The sequence below is a fragment of the Scyliorhinus canicula genome, chromosome 15 (genome assembly GCF_902713615.1).
Source record: "Scyliorhinus canicula chromosome 15, sScyCan1.1, whole genome shotgun sequence".
In the NCBI taxonomy this organism is placed as follows: Eukaryota; Metazoa; Chordata; class Chondrichthyes; order Carcharhiniformes; family Scyliorhinidae; genus Scyliorhinus; species Scyliorhinus canicula.
This window is the reverse complement of record NC_052160.1, coordinates 48,024,280-48,051,694: the sequence shown is the minus strand read 5'-3', so window position 1 is coordinate 48,051,694 and position 27,415 is coordinate 48,024,280. Positions and strand designations below refer to the sequence as shown.

Genomic DNA, 27,415 nt, shown 5'->3' with positions numbered 1-27,415 from the left:
TTATTTATCGATTCTGTTGGTGAGAAGGTGCTATTGATTTTCTGGCTAATATGAATATTTTCGCTGACAAAACTGATAGCAAATGCATTACCGTACATCCTCACCCTTACTCATTAGGGATGCCAACTCTGGTTGGATATACTCCAGGAGCTTTCATCACATAACCAGCCTCTCCTTCCTCCCAGCCCTCTGTGTGCCTCCTACAGCATCCCATCCCACCTATCAACATCAATTTGAAAACATATAAATTCTTTACCCAATTGGATGGTACTTGACCTTTAGTCAAAAAGCCTTTTTCACATCTCCAGCAGTTTTATAATTAATAAACAAAAGCTTTCAAAGAAAATGAAAAAAAATTAATGCTCCCATGATTTTTCTCCTGGCTTTACTGAGGCAGAGTTCTGGAGATCAATTTATAATTCCCGGAAACTCCATGACAATCCTGGAGGGTTGGCAACCTTAGCACTCATGAAGAATGATCCCGACATTCAAATCTTTTGTTAAGCATCATTACATTTAGAAATCAGATCGATGAGATTGGCCTGTGTTTTATTGGCTCGCTCTTGACCTAAATTTACAATTTTTGTTGGCACATGACACGCTAATTGACAGTCGAGTCTAAAATCAAAGGCTGCATTGATGGAGGCTGCAGCACAGTCCGGAGCTGAAGTGATAACTGGCCGGTGCATTGGATCTTACATTCACATTTTGATTTATGTAGACAGGGCAGGCAGCCATTTTGAGTGATGCGGCAGCCATTTTGATTGCTACAACAGCCATTTCATTAAGTTTTTGGTGCATTTTGGAGATTTACAGCCATTTTCATTCTGACGACAAGCCATTTTAAAAGTGTGATCTTCAATGGGACAACGAAATTCAAACGGTAAGTCCAATTTTTTTCTTTTAATTTCTTTGCTTTGTTTATTTTAAAGTTTCGGGCTGGGATTCCACATAATAAAAATAATCAGTTCATTGAGGACTCACCTATGTTTCCCTAATGCTCCTGATTGTGTGAGAGTCATTTCTAAAGCATCATCTAGTTTGTAATATAAGTGATTATTGATCCTCAAAGCTCATGCTGCACTCCTGATGGCTCAGTGGGTAAGCCCTGTGTGGAATGGAGTCATTGAAACCAGGAAACCATAAGGTTTACTCTTGGGGAGCAGATCTCAGCAAACAATGAGGTTAAATTGCCACAATTAGTTTCAGTACACTTGGGAGCAGGGGAGGTGGGGGAAAAAAACCTTGACTTTGCTGGAAGATGCATCTGAAAAGCGTGAGTGTGAGGGCATCAGGTGAGAGTAGAATTGGGCTCACGTATAGGGGGAGGGAACAGACAGAAATATTGGCCTATTAACTGCCTGTTCACTAATGCAGCCTATGTAAGGCCCTTCTCCACAGCTCCTTGCACAGACTTGCTCTTCGCTCTTTTTCTCTGGGTCCAACCTTCTCCAATCTCTGCACACTGGATATCCTGCACCCAGCATCCAAGGGTGCCAATGTCAGTTAAGGTTTTCACCCTCATTCACATGTACTTACCCAACAGGACGGCAACCAGGCCGCAGAAGATCTTGGTGGAACCAGAGATAAGTGGCTTCTGTTACAGTGCAGGCGAGCCTTGGATGGAAGAAGATGGTACAAAAGTGGGGTGGTTCAGATTGAGCTCCTCATCAACCGGAGGGAGTGGCTCTTTTGAATCGTATAGTGGGGCACCACTATAGTTACTGATGAAAATATTTACCCAGTTTAGATTTTTAAAATAAACTCTAACTCAAGTTGGCAAGTGCCCTGACTCTGCAAACCAGATGAAAATGCGCATTCTATCAGATTGACCCTGGCATGAAACTATGAGATGCACAGTATTTCCACGGGGGATTTATCGAGACTGCAAATTTACTTACTTTAAATCTAGTTAGTCAAAAGTGTTTGATGGGTTGAATTCGCTTCAGTTGACTGGTGTTTGACGAGAGTGACTTGTGATTGGAGTATAGCTTTTTTGCAGGCTCCAACTTGACTCCCAATTATTTTGTGGCAGCGATTCATTGGACTGTAACCCCATAAATCCTGGGTCTAATTGAAATGGAAGAGCACTTTTACTAAAATAGTAATTCACACACCCAACTGACCTTTGTTTCTCCCTTGTTGACACTGAGGTTGTGGAGCTGTTAAGTAGAGTGTCTTGGTAGGATTGACAACTGTCCATTAAACCAATATGCCTGCGATAAATTAAATCCATCCATCAGGTTGAAAAATTGACACTTTTATAGCAAGTTTTAGTCGCTACCATGTTTTCAATTCTTTGGGGTAATGGTATTCAGACAAAGCTATTTCCTTTTCTGTTTTTACTGTTGCTGTGACATAACTCTCTCGTTATAGATGCATGTTGAAAATTGTTCTTCAGAATATTATTCCATTCCTGTGCTGCCAATATGACCAATTTGGTACCTAGAACAAACAACTCGACCCTGAAAACCTCAGCTTCCAAGCAGACTTCCTGCAAACCAGGAATTCTTTGAAAGTTCTGTGAGGCCGCACAGTACATTAAGAGCCTATCGAAGAAATTAGCTTTAGTTGCTCAAACATCTCAAACCCAAGCCACTTAATTTTTCTTTTTCACTCGCATCCTCATTCACTCTTTCCTACCATCTTTCAGCCTTTCTTTCTCACTCTCTCTGTTTAACTCTCTCACTCTCTCCGCCTCCTTTTTCATCACTCTTATAACTCTATCTTACTTATTTTTCTTTTTGTCTGTCTCTCTGCCGTTTTCTCTGGCTCTCTCTCTCTTTCTCTTTCAGTTTCCACTCTGAGATGTCAGATTGTGACATTTCACTGACAATCACATTGACAACCTGCCTTAAGTCATTGAACTAGATAACTTTGATCCACTTGAAAAAAGTACACTTTGTGAGGTCAAAAAGAGCTCATTGCTATTCCCAGCCATCTACCTACCTGCTTGATATTGTGCCTATATCTGTCTAGTGCTGTGTTTTTATCTATCACTGTGTCTCTTTGTCAGTTGTGTCTTCCTCTGTCTTTCCGTGTCTACAATGGATTTTCAGTTCCTAATCTAAGGTATATCTTGATAGGCCGTACAGAATCAAAATCTGCTAATATATATTTGTCAGCTGTCAACCCTTTTATATTTAGGACATTCCCTGACCCTTCCTCCTGCTCTCACTACATGCTTTAGTCTCATGTCTGTTTGCACTGAGAAAGTGATCCTTATTTTCAACTCTTATTGACCTGAGTTGCATTGTCCAAATAGCCAAGCAAACATCAAGGTCTTGGAGAAGGTGCAGTGGAGATTTACTGGAATGGTACCAAGAATGAAGGATTTGCGTTTTGCAGAGAGACTGGAGAATCTGGACTGTTTCCACTGGCAGCAAAATTGATAACCAGAGAAGACAGATTTAAAATAATTATCAAAAAGGCCAGAGGAGAGATAAGGAGACATTTTTAAATGCAATTTTTAAAGTTGTTATGACCTGAAATGCACTATCTGAAAAGGTGGTGGAAGCTGAATCAATCATAGATTTCAAAATAGAATTGGACATTAGTTAAGTGAAAAATTACAGAGCTGTGAGGAAAGAACAGAAGAATTGGGACTCATTGAAGCCCTCCTTGTAAAGATCAAACACAGGCACAATGTGTCAAATGGCCTTCTTCTGTGCTTTATGATTCTATGCCCCCCCCCCCCCCCCCCCCCCCCCCCCCACACAAATTAAAATCCAGAGGAAGCACAGCTACATAAGCCTCTTGCCTCGAAAAATGTGGCATCCTGAGCAGTGATGTTGAATAACCTGAACTATGTATTTTGTGACATGATTGCTGTATGATTGCAGCTTCCACTTAATATTGCCAACTCTGGTTGGATGTATTCCTGGAGGTTTTATCACATGACTTCCTGCCTCTAACTGGTCTTCCCCCATGCCTCCGCCATTGTTTTCCCCACACGCCTATCCTTGCAGTGCACTATTTTCCAATGGTCAACAGGAAGGTGAAAAAACTCATCATTACCTGGTTAAATGAGTCTTGACAGAAGTGTACAAAGTAAATGATTTAAAAACAGTTTTTTTCAATGCCCCAATGATTTTTCTCCTGGGTGCTCCTTAAAAGAGTCTATGAAATTAATGTCCTGGAAATTTCAGGCCAATCTTAGAGAGTTGGCAACCCTAACTGCCATTGGTTCCAGAGCTCTTAAAACTTCTTAATGGCATATATTCTCAGTCATCTTCCCAAATGTCATTCCGTGTTGTTAACTGAAGACTTGCATTAGCAACTTACTGCGATTCAAGGTTGAAAGAATATGGGAATCACTTTTGTCAAAGTTTTATACACAGCATCATTCAATTGGTTAACATCTGCTAACAAAAGCTTCATCTTAAGCCACTGGTTGGAACAGATCATTCATTAGTTACCATTCATGTACCTCATTATCAGATCCTGGTCACATTTCCTGCATCACGAATAGTCAGATCGCCGTACTGGAGAAGAGGTAAAAACACTGCAAGGCTGATAATAGAGCTGAGAAATTATAATCACCATATAAAACTGAAGAGGCTGGGTTTTTTTTCTCTGCCAAAGAGAGGCTGATGGGTGCTTTTAGCATTGTGAAGAACTTCGAAAGGCTAAATGTTGAGATGTTCCCACATCTGGGTGAGACCAAAGCTAAGGGCCATGAAAGTAAGATAGGCACTAATGAATCCAATAGAGAGTTCATGAGAAATTTATTTCCCAGAGAGTGCTTAGAATCTGGAACCACTACCATATGGAGTTGTTTAACATTGATACATTTAAGGGCAACTTGAGGTGTATAAGATTGATACATTTAAAGGCAACCTGAGGTGTATAAGATTGATACATTTAAGGGCAACCTGAGGTGTATAAGATTGATACATTTAAGGGCAACCTGAGGTGTATAAGATTGATACATTTAAGGGTAACTTGAAGGAAAATGGAATAAAGAGATACTGGTGGAATAAAGAGGGGTGGGAGCAGATTTGTGTAGAGTATAATGCTGGCATAAATCCATTGGGCTGAGTGGGCTATTTCTGTGCTGTAAATGCTATGTAATTGAAATACAGTAGCGTAGCGGACTAATGATCTAAAGCGCAGCAGTTGGGGAGTTTAAAAATTCATTTAATTAAATCTGAAATTAAAAGCTAGTTTCAGTAACAGTGACCATAAAACTAGAGGATTGTTGGAAAAAAAAACAAAAATAGGTTGGTTACTAATGTCCTGTAGGGAAGGAAATCTGCCATCCTTACCCAGTCTGGTCAATGTGCGGCTGCAGAATCACTGCAATGTGATCGACTCTTAACTGTCCTCTGAAATGAGTTAGAAAACTACTCTGTTGTCAACACCATTTTTTTCAAGGGTAGTTAGGGACCAACAATAAATGCTGTTCTTGCCAGTGATGCCAACATCCTGATAATGAACTTTTAAAATTCCATAGAATGATGGCCCTGAGGGTCCTCTGATGTAATGTGCTCCTCTATTAGTCCCCGAGATTGATCTCTGCTCTTCCACTGTTAGCTTGCATCCACCTCTGCTTCACCTCTGGACCCTTGGGTCAACCATCTCTAGTGCTTCTGTTCCTGCACAGCTCCTGGGATCGGTCTCTTTTTCTCCTCTTACCAGCAGGTGTCTGATGTAAGATTTCCTGATGTCACCTCTTTCATCTTGATCAAGCTCAAGTTGGCTCTGTGTCCATTCACCTTGACTGTCTCTATCTAATGTGGCAGCATGGTAGCACAGTGGTTAGCACTGTTGCTTTGCAGTGCCAGGGACCCGTGTTCGATTTCCAGATTGGGTCACTGTCTGTGCGGAATCTGCACGTTCTCCCCGTGTCTGCGTGGGTTTCCTCCAGGTGCTCCGGTTTCCTCCTACATGTCCCAAAAGACGTGCTTGTTAGGTGAATTGGTCATTCTGAATACTCCCTCAGTGTACCCAAACAGGTACTGGAGTGTGGCTACTAAGGGATTTTCACAGTAACATCATTGCAGTGTTAATGTAAGCTTACTTGTGACACTAATAAAGATTATTATTAATAATAATAAAGCCTACTACTATTTTCCTCTTTAACAATATTTGGGCCTGTCCCCTCTCTCTCCCTCTCCACCTTCCTGTCACTCAGATATGTCACTTTTGATCTCTACTCCAAAGTTTCTGTTGGCATCACTTTAAGTTTTAGTCCTCCTTGGACAAGCTCACAGCTTCCTGGTACATCTCCCTTGTCGTTCTTTGCTTGATCGATCGCGGTTTCTCCCAGAACAATGAAGGAAGTTGGTCCAATTGAATAGCTCTCTCGAAGAGCCAGCACAAGAACAATGGACTGAATGAGCTCAAGAAAAGTGGGAATGGGCAATAAATGTTGGTCTTACCAGTGATGCCCACATCCCATGAACAAATAAAAAAAATCAGCTTAATGGCGTAATCCTGTGTTTTATGATTCACAGGCTAATGACCAACCAAACGTGACTACTGGCAGCATGAACAGTGCTCAATGGGAATGGTGGAAGGGGAGAACGGATGATGTATTTAGAGTATTAATGGATTTTTATTTCATAACCAGGAGAGTTAAGGATTGTAAAGATCTAGTGAGGTGCCCTTGTGGCTCTTTGTTCAATACAAACTGTTCTTATCTGCTATATGACATAAAGGGGCTGGTTTACCTCAGTTGGCTGGACTGCAGGTTTGTGATGCAGAACAAAGGCCAACAACATGGGTTCAATTCCCGTACTGGCTGTGGTTATTCATGAAGCCCCGCCCCTTCTCAACCTTGTCCTTTGCCTGAGATGTGGTGATCCTCAGATTAAATCACCACTTGTCAGCTCTCCCCCTCAAAGGGGAAAGCAGCCTATGGTCGGTCATCTGAAACTATGGCGACTTTCCTTTTACATGATATTGGAGGTGAGCCAATGTTATATTTTAATCCAGAGCTATTACAAATTCCACAATGTGTGTTTGTTTTTTCCGGATGAGAGATTATAGGGAAATAAAAGAAACCAGCATTTACCCATAGTGCTTCACAATAAATTAATAAGATATTTTACATTTCTCTGGTTGAGACCTTGATTTAATGGTTGGAATTGGACTCAACCCTCACAGTCCAGGGAAGCCGATTGACAAAGACGTAAAATTGAGTGGCACACTGGGAAGTACTGTACCTGACATCTACCTGCCTCCACTGGACTTTTACTACTGTCGGGGAGGTATCAGGGACTCACCTGCTCTTGGGCCAATTGAGGCCGTTATGTGGCCAAGTAATAGCCACTTAAAGGCCTCCTCCTGGCTGAGGGCTCCTCCTTAAATATAATCATGGCCTCCTGGACCTGCAGAGGCAGGCTCACCCTTGACTTTTCAGCCAGGGGGCTGGCCCACCTCCTCTATGAAAAATTCCAGCTAATGTGTTGAGCATGCCTGACAAAGCAAATGTGGTAGTCACCACTGTTTGTATATATTATTTCATTTTTCATTTTCATTTCATTCATTTCATTTCATATTACGTATATGAGAAGTAATATGGTAAGGCTCCTGTACTAGAGGTACGGGGGTAGATACCTGCCTGCTGGCTCTGCCCAGTAGGTGGAGTATAAATGTGTGTGCTCACTGAGCTGCAGCCATTTTGGCAGCAGCTGCAGGAGGCAACACATCTCTGCTTAATAAAGCCTCGATTACTCTCTACTCTCGTCTCGTCATAATTGATAGTGCATCAATTTATTAAGCAGAGATTTTACAGCGATGGACCTCCACATCAAGCCAGATCGCCTGCAGCTGCACCCTCAAGCAGACAACGCCACATTGGCCACATTGGCTAGCTTGCTTTGAAGCCTACATCGGATCAGCGACACAACAATCTCAGAAGCACAGAAACTCCAGATCCTGTACACATGGTTGAGCTCTGATATCTTTCCTCTTATTCCGGGACGCACCCACCTACGCTGAGGTGCATCAGCAACATTCCCTCATTACTATACTGAATTGTCAGCCGAGGTAACATGCTGAGGAATAAATACATCCAACATCAAGTAGTCTCAGGTTAAGTAGAGCACAGTTAAACTCTATAAATAATGGCCTGAATTTTCTGACCCATCCTGCTGACGGTCCCATCGAAGGTTACTACCCGCTGTGCGTTCCCCAGCAGTGGGATGGGCGTGACACACAAAATGCCATAGACATCTGCAGGATTGGAAGATTCTGCCAGCAGCTAATGGTGAGCCACCTTCGCCACCCTCGCCAAATGTTCCACGGCTTAAACCTCAGAGGAACAACCTCCACTGCATCAGTGTGTTTTATTTTTCCATTTCCCAAACCAGGCTTCCTGTGGCCTTTGTTTCATTTGTACCAATACTCTCTATTGCGCTGAAGGCTCACAGCCACCAGGAACTGCACTGAAATTCCTCAGACATGTACATGAAACAGTCATCCCAATAGTCTAGGTAGGATACAAATCGCAGATCTAAAAGGAAAAGTTCTAACAACTAAAGTCCTCTGTATTGAACAATGCCAGCAGCGCGGGTTCAATTCCCGTACCGGCCTCCCCGAACAGGCGCCGGAATGTGGCGACTAGGGGCTTTTCACAATAACTACATTGAAGCCTACTTGTGACAATAAGCGATTATTATTACTACTACTTTGGTTATTATTTCTGTATCTTCACACTCTTCCCTTGGATAACACTGTGAAGAGGTGGATGGATTTACAAACTGATGCACAGTCTGACAGGCCAGGATTGGAGCAGTCAATGACCTTAACCAACCAATGGAATGGTTTGTCATGTAGAGCAGGAGAACCTGCACAGTAAGGGGGTGTGAGTATCCAATTGTACGTCAGTCCTGATTTCAGAGTCAAAACAGGACAGAATGGAGTAACGTTTAAACCCTCTACTTTCTGATGCATTTACACTAAGTTAGAGACTTGCTTAACTGCTGTAGTGTGCACTCTTATTTCAAATGCATTGCAGACTTACTGGGTAAATCTGCCAGATTATCAGTGAATTTCAGTTAATTTTGTAGTCTGGCCTCACACACTAGGAACTGGCTTGAAATTCCTTTATATTCCTTTATTTTGCACTCTTTCATCATCAGGGGATAGAGATTCTCTTGCAAACATTCTGGATTTTATTCAGACTTGGGTTCCAGAATTGAAAAGGTGGAGAGTAATTATAATTTTATCTATGTGACAGTAAAGTGATCATTTTGGATCCACCATTCCTCCCATCCCCATTATACACCCTATCAGGTTTACATTGACTTCAGTAGAATCAAGCAGAATGTAAAATGATCGATCAACCGATCCCATCAGTTTCATGCCAGAAGGGCTAAGTAAAGATTACCCTGACAGTGTGCTAACCCACACTCCCACAGGTGCTAACCCACATGTTCAGAGGTGAAAGCGCAATATACTGGCACATTGCTTTCCCTTCTATCCCTAAAATAAGCAGAATACAGCGGATACTGGAATCTGCAAAATCTCAGCAGGTCTGGCAGCATCTGTAGGGAGAGAAAACAGAATTAACATTTTGAGTCAATTTGGTTCTTCATCAGAGATAAAGAGAGGGAGAAAAATGTCAGATATTAAAGTGCAGCTGTGGGAGATTGCAACATGATGTAGCAACGTTAAGAACAAAAGACAGGTGACCTGGTGTGGGAGAGAGGTAGTGGGAGTAGGGAGAGTTATTGCATTGAGACAATAAATGTATGTAATATGGTCTTAAAAAAGGGCTTTAAGATGGAGGAGAAAGGTCGCAGTCTAAATTATTGAACTCAATGTTGAGTCCTGAGGTCTGTTACGTATCTAACTGGAAGATGAGATGCCGCTCCTCCAGAATGCATGGGCTTCACTGGAGCATTGCAGTCGGCCAAGGACAGACATGTGGGCATGAGAGTAAGGTGCTGAGTTAAAATGGCAAATGACAGGAAGGTTGGGGTCATGCTTGAAAACTGACCGAAGGTCTTCTGCAAAGTGGTCACCCAGTCAGCATTTAGTCTCCCCTATGTAGAAAAGACCACATTGGGAGCAACAAAAACAATAGACCAAATTGTGGAAGTGGAAGTGGAAGTGTTTTGGGCCTTGAATGGTAAGGAGGGAGAAGGTAAAGGGGCAGGTGTTGCACCTTTGCAATTGCATGGGAAGATGCTGTGGGAAGGGGATGGGGAGTTGGATGTGATGGGGGAGTGGACCACGGTGTCAGATGCTGACAGGGGGGTGAGAGGACGATGCACTTTGTGGTAATATCATGCTAGAGTTGGCAGAAATGGTGGAGGATGATCCTTTGAATGCAGAGGCTGGTGGAATGGAAAGTAGGGACAAGGGGAACCCTATCATGGTTTTGCAAGGGAGGGGAAAGAGTGAGGGCAGAGGTGAGGGAAATGGGTCAAACCTGTGAACCACAGTGGAGGGCAGCTGCTATGAAGGAAAAAAGTCACCATTTTCGAAGGTGGCATCTTTGGGACAGATGCAACATAAGCAGAGAAATTGGAAGAATGGGATGGAGTTCTTACAGGAAGCAGGGTGTGAGGAGCTTTATTCAAGGTAGCTATGGGAGTTGGTGGGTATGTAATGAATATTTGTGGTCAGTCTATTAGCTGAAATGGACAGACAGGTCAAGGAAGGGATGGAAGTGTTGGATTTGGACCATATGAAGGTGAGAGAGGGGTGGAAATGCATTTTTGTTAAACTATATTGCTGCTCTGTAGAGAAAAAGCTGATTATCTCATCCTTAATACATTGTTGTTTGTGGGGTCTTTCTGTGCACAAATGTGCTGCTGTATTTCCGACATTACGACAGTGACTACATTTCAAAAAGTGCTTAATTGGCTGTGAAGTACTTTGACATGTTCTGAGATGGTGAAAGGCACTATGGAAATGCAAGCTTTTCTTTCATTACTGCTTGTTGCTATTCTGAAGGTCATCAAATGAATTGGACAGAACTCACAGCACCATTTAAAAAGAATTCATCTATTTTTAAATAAGCTCAGCAGCGGAGGAACTTAACGAGTTTCATCTCCTGCAGGCTGGTTCGAGGGGAGTAGCCTTCCCACTGGGCTAAGATCTCACTTGTTACATTGACTGGCTCAGGCCCCCACAGGGGTGCGACTCAGCTAACGTACCGCCACAACTTTGCCAAGTGCTCTTGACGGAAATATATCAAAAACTGCAAAAAGAGCGCATCCCATCTTTTGACATAGAGAACTATCAAGGGGTAGTTTGACAGTTCTCAGAGTGATTTAATAAAATATATTTCTCCTTTATTTTTCCTTTACGCGTTTAATTTCCATCCAATTTCAAGATGAAAAGCAGATCACACTTGAACAGCTAATTATCGTGAAGTGTCTCCCACAAAGAGCAGGTCTATGATTGATTGTCAGACTGTCAAGCTTCCCTCTCCTCCATCCCCTCCAACTCCACCGCTCATCCTGTTCCCCTCCTGCTCTCCCCCTCTTCCCCTCCTGTCCTCCTCCTCCAACTCCTATCTCTCCTCCTCTGCCTTCTCTTCCTCCACTCCGTTGTCCTCCTGCTCCTCCTCTCCTCATCTTCACTTCTCCCCCTCCTCCAGCACCACCTCCACCTCCTTGCACTTCTTCCTCCACCTTCCACTAATTCTCCTCCTCCTGCTGCTCCTCCTATTCCTCCATCCTCCACCACTCCTTCTTCTTGTCCTCCGTTTCAACACCTCCACCTTTTCCTGACCCATCTGCTGAATTCCTAATGGCAACTGTCTTCACAAGAAATTCTGTCATAATGCATCATGATCCTAATTAGGTCCCTTTCTCACCCTGCATTATGCAAGCTGGATATCGGAAGCTTTCTGTTTGCATAAACTGTTAATTGCATTGAACTGTCACAATTTTGCTCTGCATGCTGTATGGGTTCTTTTTGTACGTCTCTCCCAATCATCTTTTCTCTGTCCTTTAATTAGGAGATTTCACAGTGTTACTTTGAACACAGAGAGCTGACTGTTTTTTTTAATTTTGTAGTCTGATGGATCTGCTTTCCCATTGCCAATGATTGAAAGCTGTGATCTGCATAATCTACTGCTGCCTTTCACCCAAACATTCTATCTTCATTATTGCAAAAGAGCATTCTTTCAATGAGCCCATGAGTAAGGATCTATTAAAGGGAATTTTTTCCTTCCATCTCAGCTTTCTTTTTTAAAAAATTTAGAGTACCCAATTATTTTTTCTCAAATTAAGGGGCAATTTAGCGTGGCCAATCCACCCAACCTGCACATCTTTGGGTCGTGGGGGTGAAACCCACACAGACACGGTGAGAATGTGCAAACTCCACACAGACATTGACCCAAGGCCGGGATTCGAACCCGGGTCCTCAGCGCTGCAGTCCCAGTGCTATCCACTGTGCCACGTGCCACCCTATCTCAGATTTCTTAAGCACAAAATCCAAGCTGATGTTTCCATAACTGAGGGTGTTATCTTTCAGATAAGATGCTTATTTAAAAGCCCTGTCTGCCTTCTCAGGTGGTCCTAATAGATTCCAGGATTTGATGAAGAGCAAAGGAGATACTGGTCAACATTTATCCCACAAATAACACAAAAGCGATTTGCCTGGTCATTTTCACATTGCTATTTATGGGAGCTTTCTATGCATGAATTAGCTGCCTATTGCCCACATACAAACAGCGGAGACTACGGGCACGATTCATCAGACAAATGTTAAAGTCCGCTTTTGGGCGCGTTTAGCAGGATGAGAAAGACCCTACTAATCAATGCCACTTTGCTGGGGTTTTTTGGCCTTGGGGACTTTCTCCCCGTAGAGGCCACACTTAGAGGGATTTCCTGCTGGCGAGCTGAACCCACCAGCAGAAAAGGATGTTCACAGTTCGGGGCACCATTTTGATCGACACCCTGATTTCCCCCCCCCCCCCCCCCCCCCCCCCACTGCCTTCAAGCCCCCTTCTTGCTTTCTGCCCCCCTTATTCCCCAACCTTGTCGAAGCTCCCGGGAATCCCGTGTCACCTCCACTCCAATGGGCAAGGCCCCTTTGCCTGACTCCTGGTAGTGCCAACCTGGCACTCATGCCACATGGTAGTGCCACCCAGGTATGCTGGGCAGTGCCGTGATGACACTGCCGGGGTGCCCCGGTGGTACTGTCATGGTGCCAGGCTAGCAGCGCTAAGGTGCCTGGGAGCCACGGGTATGCCAGTGTTCTATCCTGCCCTCCCCCCGACCACCCGGGTGTCTCCAGTGGTCTGCGAGACCCCCTGAGGTGCCTTTTCATCTGGTTTATGTTTGTGTGGACCAGTACTAAATGACGTCCTGGCGAGGTCTAAAGAGGTGCCCACCCAGGATTCCAGCATTAGAGGAACTGAATCGCACGTTCACAGGGGCAAACTATATTTCAAATACAGATATTGGTCAGTTAATTTGGCAGAGTGACCTCAAGAAACACTCATTTTAGAACATCATTCTGAAGATACTACTTCCACTTTGTTTAACCAGTCAAGATCTGTTTCAACAACATTTGGACAAAATTATAGAAAATAGCCTTGGGTGCGTATGTATCGCCAATTATATTGTAATGATGGACAAAGTCAAAGAAGAGCATGATCAAAATCTACTCGTCGATGTACTTTGTTGATTAATCTTTTTGTCTAATGACTTTTCACTGTACTTCGCTGACAATAAATCAATCAATCAGTTAATCAATCACTCACAGATGGCAGCAATGCATTGTGAAGAACTCATCTACAACAGCAAGAAATGCCAGGTGAATGTGGGTCAAATTTACTTTTTCGATTCTATCTATTCAAGTGCTGGGATCTGCCCTAATCCAAGCAAATTCAAAGATGTATGAGACATGCCTACTCCCCAGGACAATTAAAACTTGCAGACATGCCTCAAATTTATTAATTTCTTAGCATCAGAAAAAACAATTTTGCTGATAGAGCATCATCATTTAAAGAGCTGCTAAGGAATGTGTTCTACAATATTACGACCCAAGAAAAGAGACAAAAATGTTTAGGAGCATGCATTGTAGAGGTTGGCAAACCAATAGTATTTGGTTCCAAAGGTCTATCACAAGTGTCATTCAATTATTCGAACATGGACCGGGTGCAATCTTCCAAAAGGGGTCGAAGTTCCCGAGCAAGCGCATTTAGCCGTGTGTTTCCGGCACTTGCAGTCCCAAGAACCACATAGCTATTCAGCACGCCTCGCATTGAATAAGGGGCATAAATGGGGAACGCACTGCCGAGGTCGCACATAGCCCCAGATTTTACAATGGGGAGCTCCACTCGTGGAATTCCCCACTGTAGTGGGATATTGGGAGGCCATGCCCGCAAAAAAAAAAATCCCCGACCTCCCCCCTGCAGCCTGAACACAATATGGGAGAGGATCCCTCGGCCTGCCCTCCCCCTCTCTTTGCACCCACCACGGCAGGCAGCCCTGGCCCAATAGTACACACAGGCACAAAGAATGGCAGCTTGGCACTGCCAATCCTGCAGTGCCCCTGCCAGCTGGCAGTGCCACCTTGGCACCACCTTGGAGACCCCCATGGGTGCCATTCTGTCTGGTCCCCATTTGTAGTGACCAATACCAAACACCGCTTGCCTGAGGTCCCCGAGACAAAGGGATTGAATCCCAAAGCCTCAGGTACCTCGGGAATCTGCACATTAGAGTAAGGCTTACCGCTTTGCTCTAATATGCATATTTGCAAAAAAAAATCCCCTTGCAATATCTCACAAGATAGCGTTGAATCTTGTGAGGCGTTGCAAGCCGGGATATTCTGGCTTTCACTGGCCACGCTTTTCTGGCACAGCGTGACCGGAAGATCGCACCCAGAGTATGAGTCATTCACCCTGATTTTTGGTATCGTTTCATTGACCATAAACCATTGGAAATTATTTGACACAAGCCACTGGCAAGGGCACCACCGAAACTACAACAACGTCTGATAAAAATACAGGGCTACGAATTCAAAGTCCGCTATAATCCTGGGAGTAAAATGGTTACTTCATATACCCTGATCAGGTGACCCAATACAGTAAAAAACTGAATGTCTCACTAAATCAACAAGGTTTAGATATCGGCCGTAGAAGAGGTGATCAATGTTGATCTGATTCATTTTGGTTAACACAAAATCAACTTCAGGAGGAAATGATCTATGATTGAAGGCATTACGGAGATTTATTGCAGAAGGTTGGCCTTATACAGTACAAGAAGTGCCAGCCACTCTCGGATGTTTTTAGCAGTATAGAGATGAACTGGATATGTCAAAAGGCACAATTTTCAAGGAAAAACATGTGCTTGTACCCAAAGCTGTTCGCCAGGATATTTTGTCACAGGTACACCAGGGGCATAAGGTGATAGAGCGAACAAGGTACCTGGCCAGGGATCAACAGTGATATCTAGAAGACAGTGAGGATGTGCGAAGCATTCCAGAGACACCAGCCTCACGCAGTTCCGTCATACCCTTGGCCTAGAATTGCAACAGATCTATTCACTTTCCATGGCAGCGGCAATTGAAGGATATCTCGAATGCATCCATGGGAGACACAATTAATTCAATTTTCAATTTGTTCATTCTGCCTGAAGAGATTGGACAATGGGTCACAGTACAGTGGCAGATCTTTTAAGAACATGTGTGCTAAATGGGGCATAAACCATGGGACAGCCTCACCACACTGTCCCAAATCCAGTGGTCTCATTGAGTGAATAGTTTGAACTGTTAAGTTATTAATCATTAAGTGCAGGGATACAAACCAAGATCTCTGTACGGCAATGTTACATTTACGAGTAACATTTTAAGACATGGGTTTACTGTCACCAGCAGAAACAATGTTTGGAACCAGGTTAGGAGAACCTTGCCAAGCCATCACCCATCCAATTTCTAAGAAGTATCTCAAAAAACTAGGGGAATTAAGACAGCTTTTGACCTACAAACAGCCGCAGAACTGCCTAGTTGGCACGAGGGACAAAAGGTTCAAGTCATACATCCTGCTTGATAACTTGGTTACCGCAGAAATATTTGAAGTATGCACTGAGCCTAGATCCAAGAAGTCACAACACTGAATTGAGTAAGATCAATGAGTGAGGGGCTTTCTGGCTGTGAGGCCTTCAAGTCACCTTTAAATATTATGGATACCCACAACAGGGGCAAGTACAGCTGCTAAATGTCTATAATACCAAACACTTCCAGGATAGAGACCTGTTCTTGGTTATATGCTGACGGTCACTTTAACTTCCTTTGACTATGAGCAGCCTCTAGCTTCACAGCTGCAGGTTGTGTTTGCTGCTTGCTGCTGGCTCGTGGCTGCTAATGCTGGGGAGGCTGCTGTTGCTGTTTCCTTCCTTTTCTGTAGCTGGAAGGAAGGACAATTTCTTTCTAAGATACCTGGGTACTGGAACATTGGGCTCAGGGGGAACTTAGGAGTCAAAAATGTAATCCAGTTTGAAGCAGGAAGACGCTGCAGGACCTGGTGAGCGACATTGATCCAAAGAGGCCACCTGATGATACCGTTGAAGAAATGCTTTCACAGATTACTGATGCTTTGGTTACTGGTGTGGTGAGTGCTGTATGTAACTGGCACATCACCATGGGTTAAACACACTGGAAGTCAAGGCTGTTAAATTGCACCTTGAGCACCAGTAAAATATATGGATGCCAGGATTTGGTTCCAATGGGATTGGGCCATGTGGGAGGGCCTGCATAGCTGTGGCTCCTGGATGGAGAATGGCACTGATACGTCGAACAATTAACACATTGATGGACAGATCATTTCTACTACAAAGACATGATAGCACATTCTCATGCTTATCCTCCCTTTCTGTTGAGGAACTTGCAAGGGGCGGTACTATGCATTTGGAATTTTTTTCCAAGAATGAGCTGATATAGCTTTGTATTGGTACCAATATGGAACGGTGATGTTTTCTTGTTGTTTAATGGTTAGTGTGATATGTGCAATGTTACGTGGATGATTTTCAGCATCTGTGTAACATCAGTTTAATAAACAAAACATTCTGAAGTGCCATCTCAGTGAGAGGGAAGCATTATTGTGCCTGACAACTCACTAGAGAGAGGTCATCTGGGTAAAGGGGCAGTGGATCCTCATCTCTGCGGTGTAGGCCAACTTCGCTGTCGATAACTGATCTCTCCTCGGACAAGCCCTGATTTCCATGGCCCGTTCCTCATAGGGAGTGAGGTCTTGGATCATTGGTACTTTGCCCCCCATCTTGGCCCTTTCCCACTTATTATGGTGTTTCTGTATTATATCTTTGAATAAACAAATGAATGTTTAGTTTACCACTCCTGTGTGTGACTGGGCAAGTTTGCGAGTTAGGGGCTGGTTTAGCACACTGGGCTAAATTGCTGGCTTTTAAAGCAGACCAAGGCAGGCCAGCAGCACAGTTCAATTCCCGTACCAGCCTCCCCAAACAGGCGCCAGAATGTGGCGACTAGGGGCTTTTCACAGTAACTTCATTGAAGCCTACTTGTGACAATAAGCGATTTTCATTTTCATTTCATTTTAATTGTATTAAGCAAACATACAAATACAACATGAAGCACGAACAGATGCTGTTTCAGGGTCAGTAGTGGATCCAGGTTTGTACACATGTGGCTCCTTTAACTGAGGTAGTAGTCGGGAACCAACTGTATCCAGCTGAAGAGGGTAACAATGAAGGGAATGTGGTGCCTCTTTGGCTTCTTCATAAGTACATTTAATAGTATCAAATAATGAGTCCATGATTCTATTCAATAATATCACATCCCTAATCCAATGCTGCAGGCCAAAATAACTTGCATTTGTAAAGCACCTTTCATGACCATAGGATGCCCCCAAAGTACTCCACAGTCAATTACATGGGGACAGGAGTAGACGATTCAGTCCCTCTATTCAATTAAATCATGTTTGATCTGTATCTTGATGTACTTGCTTTGTAACCATTGTACTTTCAAAGTGTAATTGCTTTGTAATGTAGGAAACATGGCAGACAATCTGTGCACAGTAGGGTCCAACATATGGCAAGGTGATAATGACCAGATCATCTGTTTTTTAATGATGTTGGCTCAGGGATAAATATGGACACCAAGACACCAGGGAGAAGTCCCTATTCCTCTTTGAGAAACAGTGCTATGCTTTCTTTTCTATCTACCTGAAGTGCAGATGGGACCTCTGTTTAAAGTCTCATTTGCAAAATGATGGGAGAAACATTGGTTGAAGGATAAATATTGGCCAGACAATAGCAACTGGAATAGGATGCCTGTTGTCCCTTCCATCTAGGTATGTGCCATAAGGAGAAAACACATAGCAATTACTTGAGATGTTGCAGTTTCTATCTCCAATGAGGGAAAAGTATGTAATATAGGAGCAAGCTGGTGTAAAATAACTGGGCATCTCTTGGGTGACTACACAAATTGCAGCTCTCTCTATTGCCAGCATGTTTCTCATTAGCGTGCCTTATAATTATTAATGATGAAGTAAAAATGAAAGCACATTAGCATGATTTTATTTTGTTTGTTTTGTTTTTTTGCTCATTGCTCACCTCTCTCAAGGCTGACACATTGCATAGTGTGTAATGTAAAGACAAGTGACCCTGCTGGGCACCCAATAAAACCCACCCCTTGCTGGATCAGTCTGAGAGAGCTCACTTTATCATCAGTAGAGATACAGTTGGGAGGAGAACTGACAGGCTAACGCTTCATGTTAGACTACTTTACCAAAACTAATTCAGAGAAAGGCTCTAGCAGTATTTAATAGTTCACTTCATGAGTGCTGAGGGGCAGGCTGAGTATTTCCAGGCTACACTACTTAAAGTTTTTTATTTGAATGTAAATGAGTCAGTAATGCAGGGAGCTGTCCAAGAGTGGGCAAGGAGTAACAATGCAAGGATTTTTCAGAAGCTGGATTACCCCAACAACAATGAAGAAACAGATAAACTTCCAAGTCAGGACAGTGTGTGATTTAAAGGGGAAGCTGGAGCTGGTGGTGTTCCCATAAATTGGGCTGCCTGAGTGATGATATACAGGAGAGGCTATTGCAATAATTCACCCCCACTCATCATCGTTAATTATTTGATTTTTAGCATTTCATATAGTTCGAAAGCAAATTAATCCAATGCGACACTCTGAGGAGTATTTATCCAATGAAGCAAACTGTCTTTTTTAAAATTCATTCATGGGGTGTGGATGTTGTCGGCCATTACCGAGGGCATTAAATTTGCTTTCTAACTGATCAAATATATTGTTCAAATAAAAAGAAAAACTGAAAATCCAGTAATATTGCTGTGGATCTGCAGGCCCATGTAAGCCAAACTAGGTAAGGATGGCAGATTTCCTTCCCAAAAGAGCATCAGTGAACCAGATGGGTTTTTACTTTTAAAAAATATTTTTATTGGAATTTCCAACTTTAACAGTATAACAGTTTTACATATAAAGCACGTGATATTTATAAAGTAGCAGCTCAAGTGTGCCAGATATTTACAAGCCAGTTTGCGTTTTATGTATGACAGTTTTTACCCCCTTCCCCCTGTTGGAGGCATGTTCCGCTTTTTTCCCCCCGCAGAGTATTTTATTCTTTGTTGTTTGGTGTTGGGAGGTGGGGTCTGCATGGCCGTTCCCCTCCTCCTCTTGCCCCATGCTTTACTTTGTGCCTTCTTTGGGATCCGTTCCCTCCCCTCCCCCCCTCTACTCCTGTCTCTTGTGTGCGCCCTCCCATATCTTTCTCTCTCTGTCCCGCCCCCTCCCCAACCACCCATCTCTTCCTAGTCGCTGTTTGCCTTGAACAGATCTTAGAACAAGCCAATAAATAACCCCTCTGCTTTGTGGTAGCCCTCGTCTGACCCTCGGATGGTATACTTGATCTTTCCCAGGTGAAGAAATTCTGCCAGGTCTGCAGCTGTGGGTGGTGCTGCTGATCGTCAGCTGAGCAGGATTTTCAGGCGTGCGCTTCGGGATGCAAAAGCCAAGGCGTCGACCCTCTTCCTCATATGTAGTTCTGGCTGGTCCGATACCCCGAAGACTGCCACTCTTGGGCACGGCTCCACACTCACCCCCATAACCTTATGCATCACCTCGAAGAAGGCTGCCCAGAACCTGCCATGTCTGGGGCAGGACCAGAAGATGTGGACGTGGTTGGCTGGGCCTCCCAGGCACCGTTCACATTTGTCCTCCACCTCCGGGAAGAACCTGCTCATTTGGGTTCTAATCAGGTGGGCTTTGTGCATCACTTTAAACTGCAAAAGCCTTAGCCTAGCGCAGGAGGAGGTGGAATTGGCCCCTTTCAGTGCTTCGCTCCAGAGTCCCCAAACCACTTCCAACCCCAATTCATCCTCCCATTTCCATCGAGTTTCATCCAGTGTAGTCTTGCCCTGTCTAACAACTGTCCGTATATGTTCCCAAAGATCCCCCCCTCCTTATTGTCTGTGTTGATTAGCTCCTCTCGGAGAATGTCACTCGGGGCCCTGGGGTACTTTGTCATCTCCTTACGGAGAAAGTGTTTAATTTGGAGGTGCCTGAGCTCCTGTCCCGTTGGTAGGTCCAGGTCCTCCGGCAGTTTGTCTAATGTCGCGAGTCTGTCCCCTATGTAGAGGTCCCTAACCGTTAGCATCTCCCCATCCTGTCTTCATTTTTGTAAAGGTGGCGTCGAGCATGGCTGGCGGGAATTTGTAGTTACCACAGATGGGGACCATGGAGGACATCTCGGTTAAACCAAAATGTTGCCTCATTTGATTCCACGTCTTCAATGTGGTTACCACCACTGGGCTGGATGTGTGCCTTGATGAGAGCGCTGCCGTGATGAGTGCTCGGAGGGTCGTTCCCTTGCTGGAAGTTTCCTCCAGCCTCACCCATTCTGTGCCTAGCTCTGGTATCCATCCCCTCACACTCTCGGCTGTGGCCGGCCAGTGGTAGTACTATAGATTTGGCAAGGCTAGACTGCCCACATTTTTCCTCCTTTGCAGTGTCGACTTAGGGATCCTCTGTTTCTTAACACCCCACCTAAATGCCATAATCATTTTGTCTACTTTGTGGAAATAGTCCCTCCAGCTCTGTCCCATTCGGGTTCACCGGGAATGCTTTGCTCTTGCCCAGATTGGGTTTGTAGCCCAAGAAGGCTCCAAACTCTCTCAGAAGTTGCATAATTTCTTTCAGGCTGGTCTGTGGGTCCGAGATGTAGAGCAACAGGTCATCCGCATAGAGCGACACTCTGCTCTATGTCCTCCTCTTTGTGTACCCATTCAAGTTTTTGTGTCTCACAGAGCGATTGCCAGTGGTTCAATTGCCAGGGCAAACAAGAGCAGGGACAGTGGGCATATCTGCCTTGTGCCTCTGTATAGCTGGACATATTCAGAGCTGGTGGTGTGGTCCGAACGCTTGCCTTGGGGGCGTTGTACAGGAGTTTCATCCACGAGGTGAATCCTGTCCCTAGCCCAAACTGCTCCAGCCCCTCGATGAGGTACTTCCATTCGACTTGGTCAAAGGCTTTTTCTGCGTCGAATGAGACGATCACCTCTGGTATTCTCTCCCCGGAAGGGGTCATTATTAAATTCAACAACTGCCTGATATTCGCAGTTGGCTGTCTACCCTTGACAAAGGCCGTCTGGTCCTCTGCGATCACCTCTGGAATGCAGTTCTCCAGTCTCTTGGCCAGGATCTTTGCGAGTATCTTCGCATCTACATTCAGCAGTGAAATGGGTCTATGTGATCCACATTCCGCCAGGACCTCGTCCTTTTTGGGTATCAGTAATATCGTGGCTTGTGTTGGCATAGGAGGCAGAGTGCCCCTCGCTAGCGAGTCTGCGAACATGTCCCTTAGGTGCGAGGCCAGAGCTGGTGCAAATTTCTTATAGAAGTCCGTTGGGAACCAGTCGGGTCCTGGTGCCTTCCTCAGTCCTATTGGTGCTTCCAGTTCCCACTGCCTATCGTCCCCCATGACTGGCATGTCCAGTCCACCGAGGAACCGTTTCATCTCTGCATCCCCGTCGGAGGGTTTGGAGGCGTACAGCTCTCGATAGAAGGTCTCAAACATTCGGTTGACCTCTTTTTGCTCGATTACCAGTCTGCCTCTGCTATCCTTCACCTGCACTATCTCCCTCATGGCTGTCTGCTTTCTCATTTGGTGAGCCAGTAGGCGGTCAGCCTTTTCCCCATGTTCGTAGATGGTCCCCCATGTCTAGCGGAGTTGGTGCACTGCTTTCCTGGTGGATAGCAGATTAAAGTCCATTTGTAGCTTTTTCCTCTCTGCCAGAAGCTCTACGGTCGGGGCCTCGGAGTATTTTCTGTCGACCTCCAGGATGTAGTCGATCAGTTGTTGCCTGGCCACCCTCTCTTCTCCATCTTTTCGTGCCTTGTAGGCTAAAATCTCTCCCCTGATCACAGTCTTTAGTGCCTCCCAGAACGTGGAAGGTGAGACTTCCCCTTTCTGGTTATTTGTAGCATACTCGCCTATGGCTTGTGATATTTTTTGGCAGAAGACCTTATCGGCCAGTAGGTCCATGTCCAACCTCCATGTGGGGCGCTGGGCACATCTCCAAACTCACATCCATGTAATGTGGAGTGTGGATGGAGATAACTATTGCCGAATATTCCGCTCTTACTATTCCTGGAGACATTGATTTCCCCACTACAAAGAAGTCTATTCTCGAGTATGCTTTGTGGACTGGCAGAAAGGACTGGAATTCCTTCTCACTGGGGTGTAGGAACTGCCATTGGTCCACTGCCCACATCTGTTCCATGAATGTTGCCAGCTCCCTTGTCATGCATGTCCTTTCCCCGATCTGGGGTTTGATCGGTCTGTCAGTGGATCTTGTACATGGTTGAAGTCGCCCAACCATGATAATTCAGTGCGTTTCAATGTTGAGGATTTCCGCCGTGGTCTTTTTTATGAAGCCTGTGTTGTCCTTGTACACATTAACCAGGACTAGCAGTGCCCCATCTGGGACTCCGCTGACCATGACGTACTGGTCCGTAATCATTCTTGTCGCCATGAACCTCGGCCTCTTACTGATCAATGTGACTACTCCCCTTGTCCCATAGCATGAGTGGTACGTCTATCCCTGCCAGCCCTTTCTTACCTGCAGTCAGTCCTTCTCCCTCAGGTGAGGAAGACTATGTCGGCTTTCAGGTTTCTCAGATGGGCGAAAACTCTGGTTCTTTTCAGAAGGCCATTAAGTCCCCAGACATTCCAGGTGATAATCATGGTGGGGTGTTTCTCTCCCCCCGTTCTTGCGGGATCAGCATACTTACCTGGTGGATGTGCGTCTGCACTCTGGGATTTCCCTTTGTTAGGGGGCCATCCAACATGGCCACGGTCGCCGTGAGGTCAGGCCCCTGCGCTCCAGGGTTTCCCTTGGTCCAGGGGGGCACCCAACAAGAGCGACAACTGTGTGTACTGCACATGGGCACACCCCTGCACTCTAGGGTTTCCCTTAGCCCAGGGACCCTCCAAAGTGGCTGCTTACTACGCTATCTTGTTTCCTCAGCCTGTTCCTCCCCTTCCGAGGCCTGTATGATACCCAGCTCATTTTTCCTTCTCTGTTCCTTTTGTGTCCCTTTCAACCCATGCCCCCATTCCCCCCACTCCCTGTGACACCCTTTCCCCATCTCCCCTTCTGCTTCCCCTTCCCCCCCGGACCAGGTGGTCCTTCGAGCTCCCGTTCACTGGCATCTTTTCTTGGTTACCCTCCTTTAGTTGTTGAGGGATTGTTTTCTTTGCATTTGGGACAAAATTAGAACCAGAGCCACCTGATGGGCATCCACCCATCACCTGAAGTCCCACATGGGTTTTTACAACCATTGACCATGACTTCATGATCATCATGAGACTTTTAATTCCAGATTGTTATTGAATTCAAATTTCACCATCTGCTATGTTGGGATTCGAACCAGAGTCCCCAGAGCACTACCCTGGGTCTCTGGATTATTAGTCCAGTGACAATACCACTGTGCTACTGCGCCAATCCCACGGGAGCGCACAAACCCCGGCCAATAAGGGGTTTTGGGCAGGACCCTGGGAGCAGGACCCCAGACCTTGTGGACCACAGAGCCGAAGATTAAGACCTATTGTATATGGTTCTGTGCCTGTTACTTAACTGGCTTTGCATTTCATCAATAAGCCCCTTTGTTAACTACAGTATATGTCTCGAGCCACCACATTGGTGACGAGGTAAACATTTTCAATCACAGCCAACAGTCATTGTGAATTGAAGGGGGAACGAAGGAGCAATTCAGGAAATAGAGAAGCTCCAGCAAGAATTGGAATCATTCAAACCATGAGTGGAAATGCCTACTATTGTTAACTAGATTTGGAGGTTAGGATTGGAGTCAGTATATCGAACGGATCCGCTATTTTGTACCGTGACAGTTTGCAAGGCTAAAAGCATAATTTGATTAGGAACCCCCTGCATCAAGAGGCACCTGGCTTGAAGAGCTTTGACCAGATAGTGAAATTTGTTCAGGAACATTTCAACTCGAGGTCCTCGATTATCTTCCAATGTTATAAGTTTAACTCTGCTGTGAGGGACAATGAAGAGTCTGTCTCAGCCTTCATAGCCAAGCTTTGCCAGCTTGCTGAGCACTGTGAGTTCAGGACACCCATAGTGATATGTTGTGCGATTACCTGCTTTGTAGGATCCATAACCTTAATGTCCAGAAGAAGCTTCTGGCAGAGACCACGATTATGTTAGAAAAAGCGATCAACAGGCACAGCGTTGAGTCAGACATGGTGCTCGCTACCGCACCAACACTGATGGGTTGGGAAAAAGTCAGGGCACTGACCCAAGTCCAAGGTGGACTGCTATCATTGTGGAGGAGACCATCCCCAGGCGACCTATCAGATCGGGGGGGGGGGGGGGGGGGGGGGGGTTGTATGCTTCCAATGCAACCAAAAGGGCCACATTCAAGCACATTGCCATGCAAGGCAAAGCACACCAAATGCAAATAAAAAGCAGCAGTAGCGGCAGTCTACAGTGCCACTGAACATGGTGGAGAAGGGCTCTGAAGAAGACCATGCAATGTGTTGGTTGAATGTAGTCCAATTGAATAAGACAGCCCCGATTGAAATTGTTTTAAGAGCAAATGGCAAACTCCTTAAAGTGGAAGTTGACACCAGAACTTCAGTGACCTGAGTGGGGAGCAGACTTTCCCAAATCTTCATGCAGGAACTCAGTCTTTAAGCTTGAAGAGTACTATGATCAAGCTTTCAACATCTACTGGGAAATTTTTGAATATCCCCGGAACAACCAATACCTCAGTGACCTACAAAGAGCAGGAAGCCAATCTGCCTTTCGTTGTCGTGGAAGAGTGTAGACCCATCCTGATGGGAAGAGACTGGTGACAAAAGAATAAGCTCAACTGGTTAGAAATCTTCAAAATATCCAACACACCCTCCAAGATGTCCGAAGGAGATATTTGATATGGAACTGGGCCGGATTAAAGAAGTCAAAGCCAAAGTCTATGTCAATCCAGATTCAACACCAAAGCTCTTCACAGCTAGGCACAGAAAGTTGAAGCAGAGCTCAGGAGATTTGGAAAGCTGGGTAAAATCAAGCCGTTCCAGTTTTCAGAGTGGGTGAGGCAAATAGTCCCCATCCTTAAACCACATCGTTCTATAAGGATCCGTGGGGACTATGAGCTGACTATAAATCAGGCTGACCAGGTCGATCACTATCCGGTTCCCCAAATCGGGGACCTCTACGCTCAGCTGGTGGGGGACCTTACCTATTCAAAACTGGACCTCGATTACACCTACCTGCAACTAGATTTGGACAAGGAGTCTCAGACTTTTGCTACAACCGATACCCACAAAGGCTTCTTCGAATACACCAGACTACCGTTCGGCATTGCTTCAGCCTCTACTATTTTCCAGGCACAATGTAAATTCTCCTCCGGGGAATTCCCACAGTGATGGTTTACCTTGATGACGTGCTAGTCACCGACACTACACCAGATGATCGCATGACCAGCCCAGAGGAAGTATTAAAAGGGTTTTGGGATGCGGGATTCCACCGAAAACATAAAACGTATACTTTCCAAACGTCAGAAGTGACATACCTAGGATTTTATGTTGATGTAATAGTTGCATCCCTTGGAAGAAAAGGTCAAGGCCATGTGAGACATCCCTGCACCTGAAAATGTCATCAAACTTAAACCCTTCTTGGCAGGGTAAATTATTATGGAAAGTTCATTTTGAATTTAGCCACAACATTGGCACTATTATACCAGCTATTAAAGAAGAATCAGTGGTGGCAATGGAGAGAGCCCCAAGAGGAAGCCTTCTGAACCGTGAAGCTAAAGCATTACAGTCTTCAAATCTCTTGGTGAATTGTAACCTGGGAAAACCAATCAAACTTACATGATGCATCCCATTGCAAGTTAGGGGCAGTTTTATCCCACAAAATGGGAGATGTTTCAGAGCACCCTATCGCCTTTGCTTCAAAACCCCTTTGAGAAGCAGAACAAAACTATGCCCAGATTGAGAAGACGGGCTTAGCAGTTATATATGGTGTGAATAACATCTACCATTTTGTGTACAGTCGATGGTTTGACATAGTAGCTGACCACAACCCATTACTGGGTCTCTTAAGGGAAGATAAGACCATTCCACCTAGTCTTGGCGAGGGTGCAACATTTTGGCCTTACTGCTGCCAGCCTACAACTATGCTTGGCCTGGCACTCAAATTGCCAATGTAGATGCATTAAGTCACCTGTCCCAACCACAGAGTATTATGTCACCACCATAACTCCAGGAGATCATTTTGCCTTTCAACTTCCTACACACTTTGCCAGTGTCCTCTGGGTACACCGGCAACTGGACCCGACGAGATCTTCAAATGTTAAAAGGTTAATACGGACCTGGTGACGTCACAAAAAGTCTGAACAGCTAAGGCCCTACTTCACTCGTCAGGACGAGGTGGGATGTAAGAATGGCGTGATTCTGTGGGGGATCACAAGTGGTCGTCCCAACTCTGCCAGGAGGCCCTCCTTCAAGACCTGCATAGCTCCCACCCAGAGCAGACAAAGATGAGGCTGACATGCAGATATGTCTTTTGGTCAGACATAGGTAAAACCATTGAAGAACTTGTGCAACAGTGCCACCCTTGCCAAATATAGCAATCCTTGCCACCTTCCACCACTCTTCACCCTTGGGAATGGCCAGGTTACACATGTACAAGAGTCTACGTTGACTACACAGGCTCTTTTATGGGCAATATGTTTTTTGTACTGGTGGATGCTCACTCTAAATGACTATCGTTCATGAGTTGGGGACCACAATGAATGCCTTCCACCAAGTGTTTGCCAGTCATGGGCTGGCTTCTAGAGTCAATCATTGCAGACAACGGCACCCCCTTTACTGGTGATGATTTTCTGGTTTTTGTGCAAGCAAATGGCATATGACACATGTGGATGGTCACGTACCAGCCAGTGTTGAATTGTCTGGCTGAGTGGGCCGTTCAAACTT

General features: G+C 44.9%; 2 protein-coding genes across 7 annotated transcripts in view; both read left to right on the top strand.

The window, feature by feature from the left end:
* LOC119978064 (protein ELFN1-like) overlaps positions 1-27,415 on the top strand; it is a 427,227-nt gene that overhangs the window by 227,877 nt on the left and 171,935 nt on the right. Inside the window, exon 1 of one of the 5 annotated variants that reach the window (XM_038819423.1) lies at positions 763-883. The exons of the other annotated variants lie outside the window; for them this stretch is intronic. The gene's annotated coding sequence lies outside the window, so the exon portion shown is untranslated. Of the gene's footprint in view, positions 1-762; positions 884-27,415 lie in introns of those variants that run through there. 5 annotated transcript variants of the gene reach the window in all.
* elfn1a (extracellular leucine-rich repeat and fibronectin type III domain containing 1a) overlaps positions 1-27,415 on the top strand; it is a 157,124-nt gene that overhangs the window by 46,596 nt on the left and 83,113 nt on the right. Inside the window, exon 1 of one of the 2 annotated variants that reach the window (XM_038819428.1) lies at positions 769-883. The exons of the other annotated variant lie outside the window; for it this stretch is intronic. The gene's annotated coding sequence lies outside the window, so the exon portion shown is untranslated. Of the gene's footprint in view, positions 1-768; positions 884-27,415 lie in introns of those variants that run through there. 2 annotated transcript variants of the gene reach the window in all.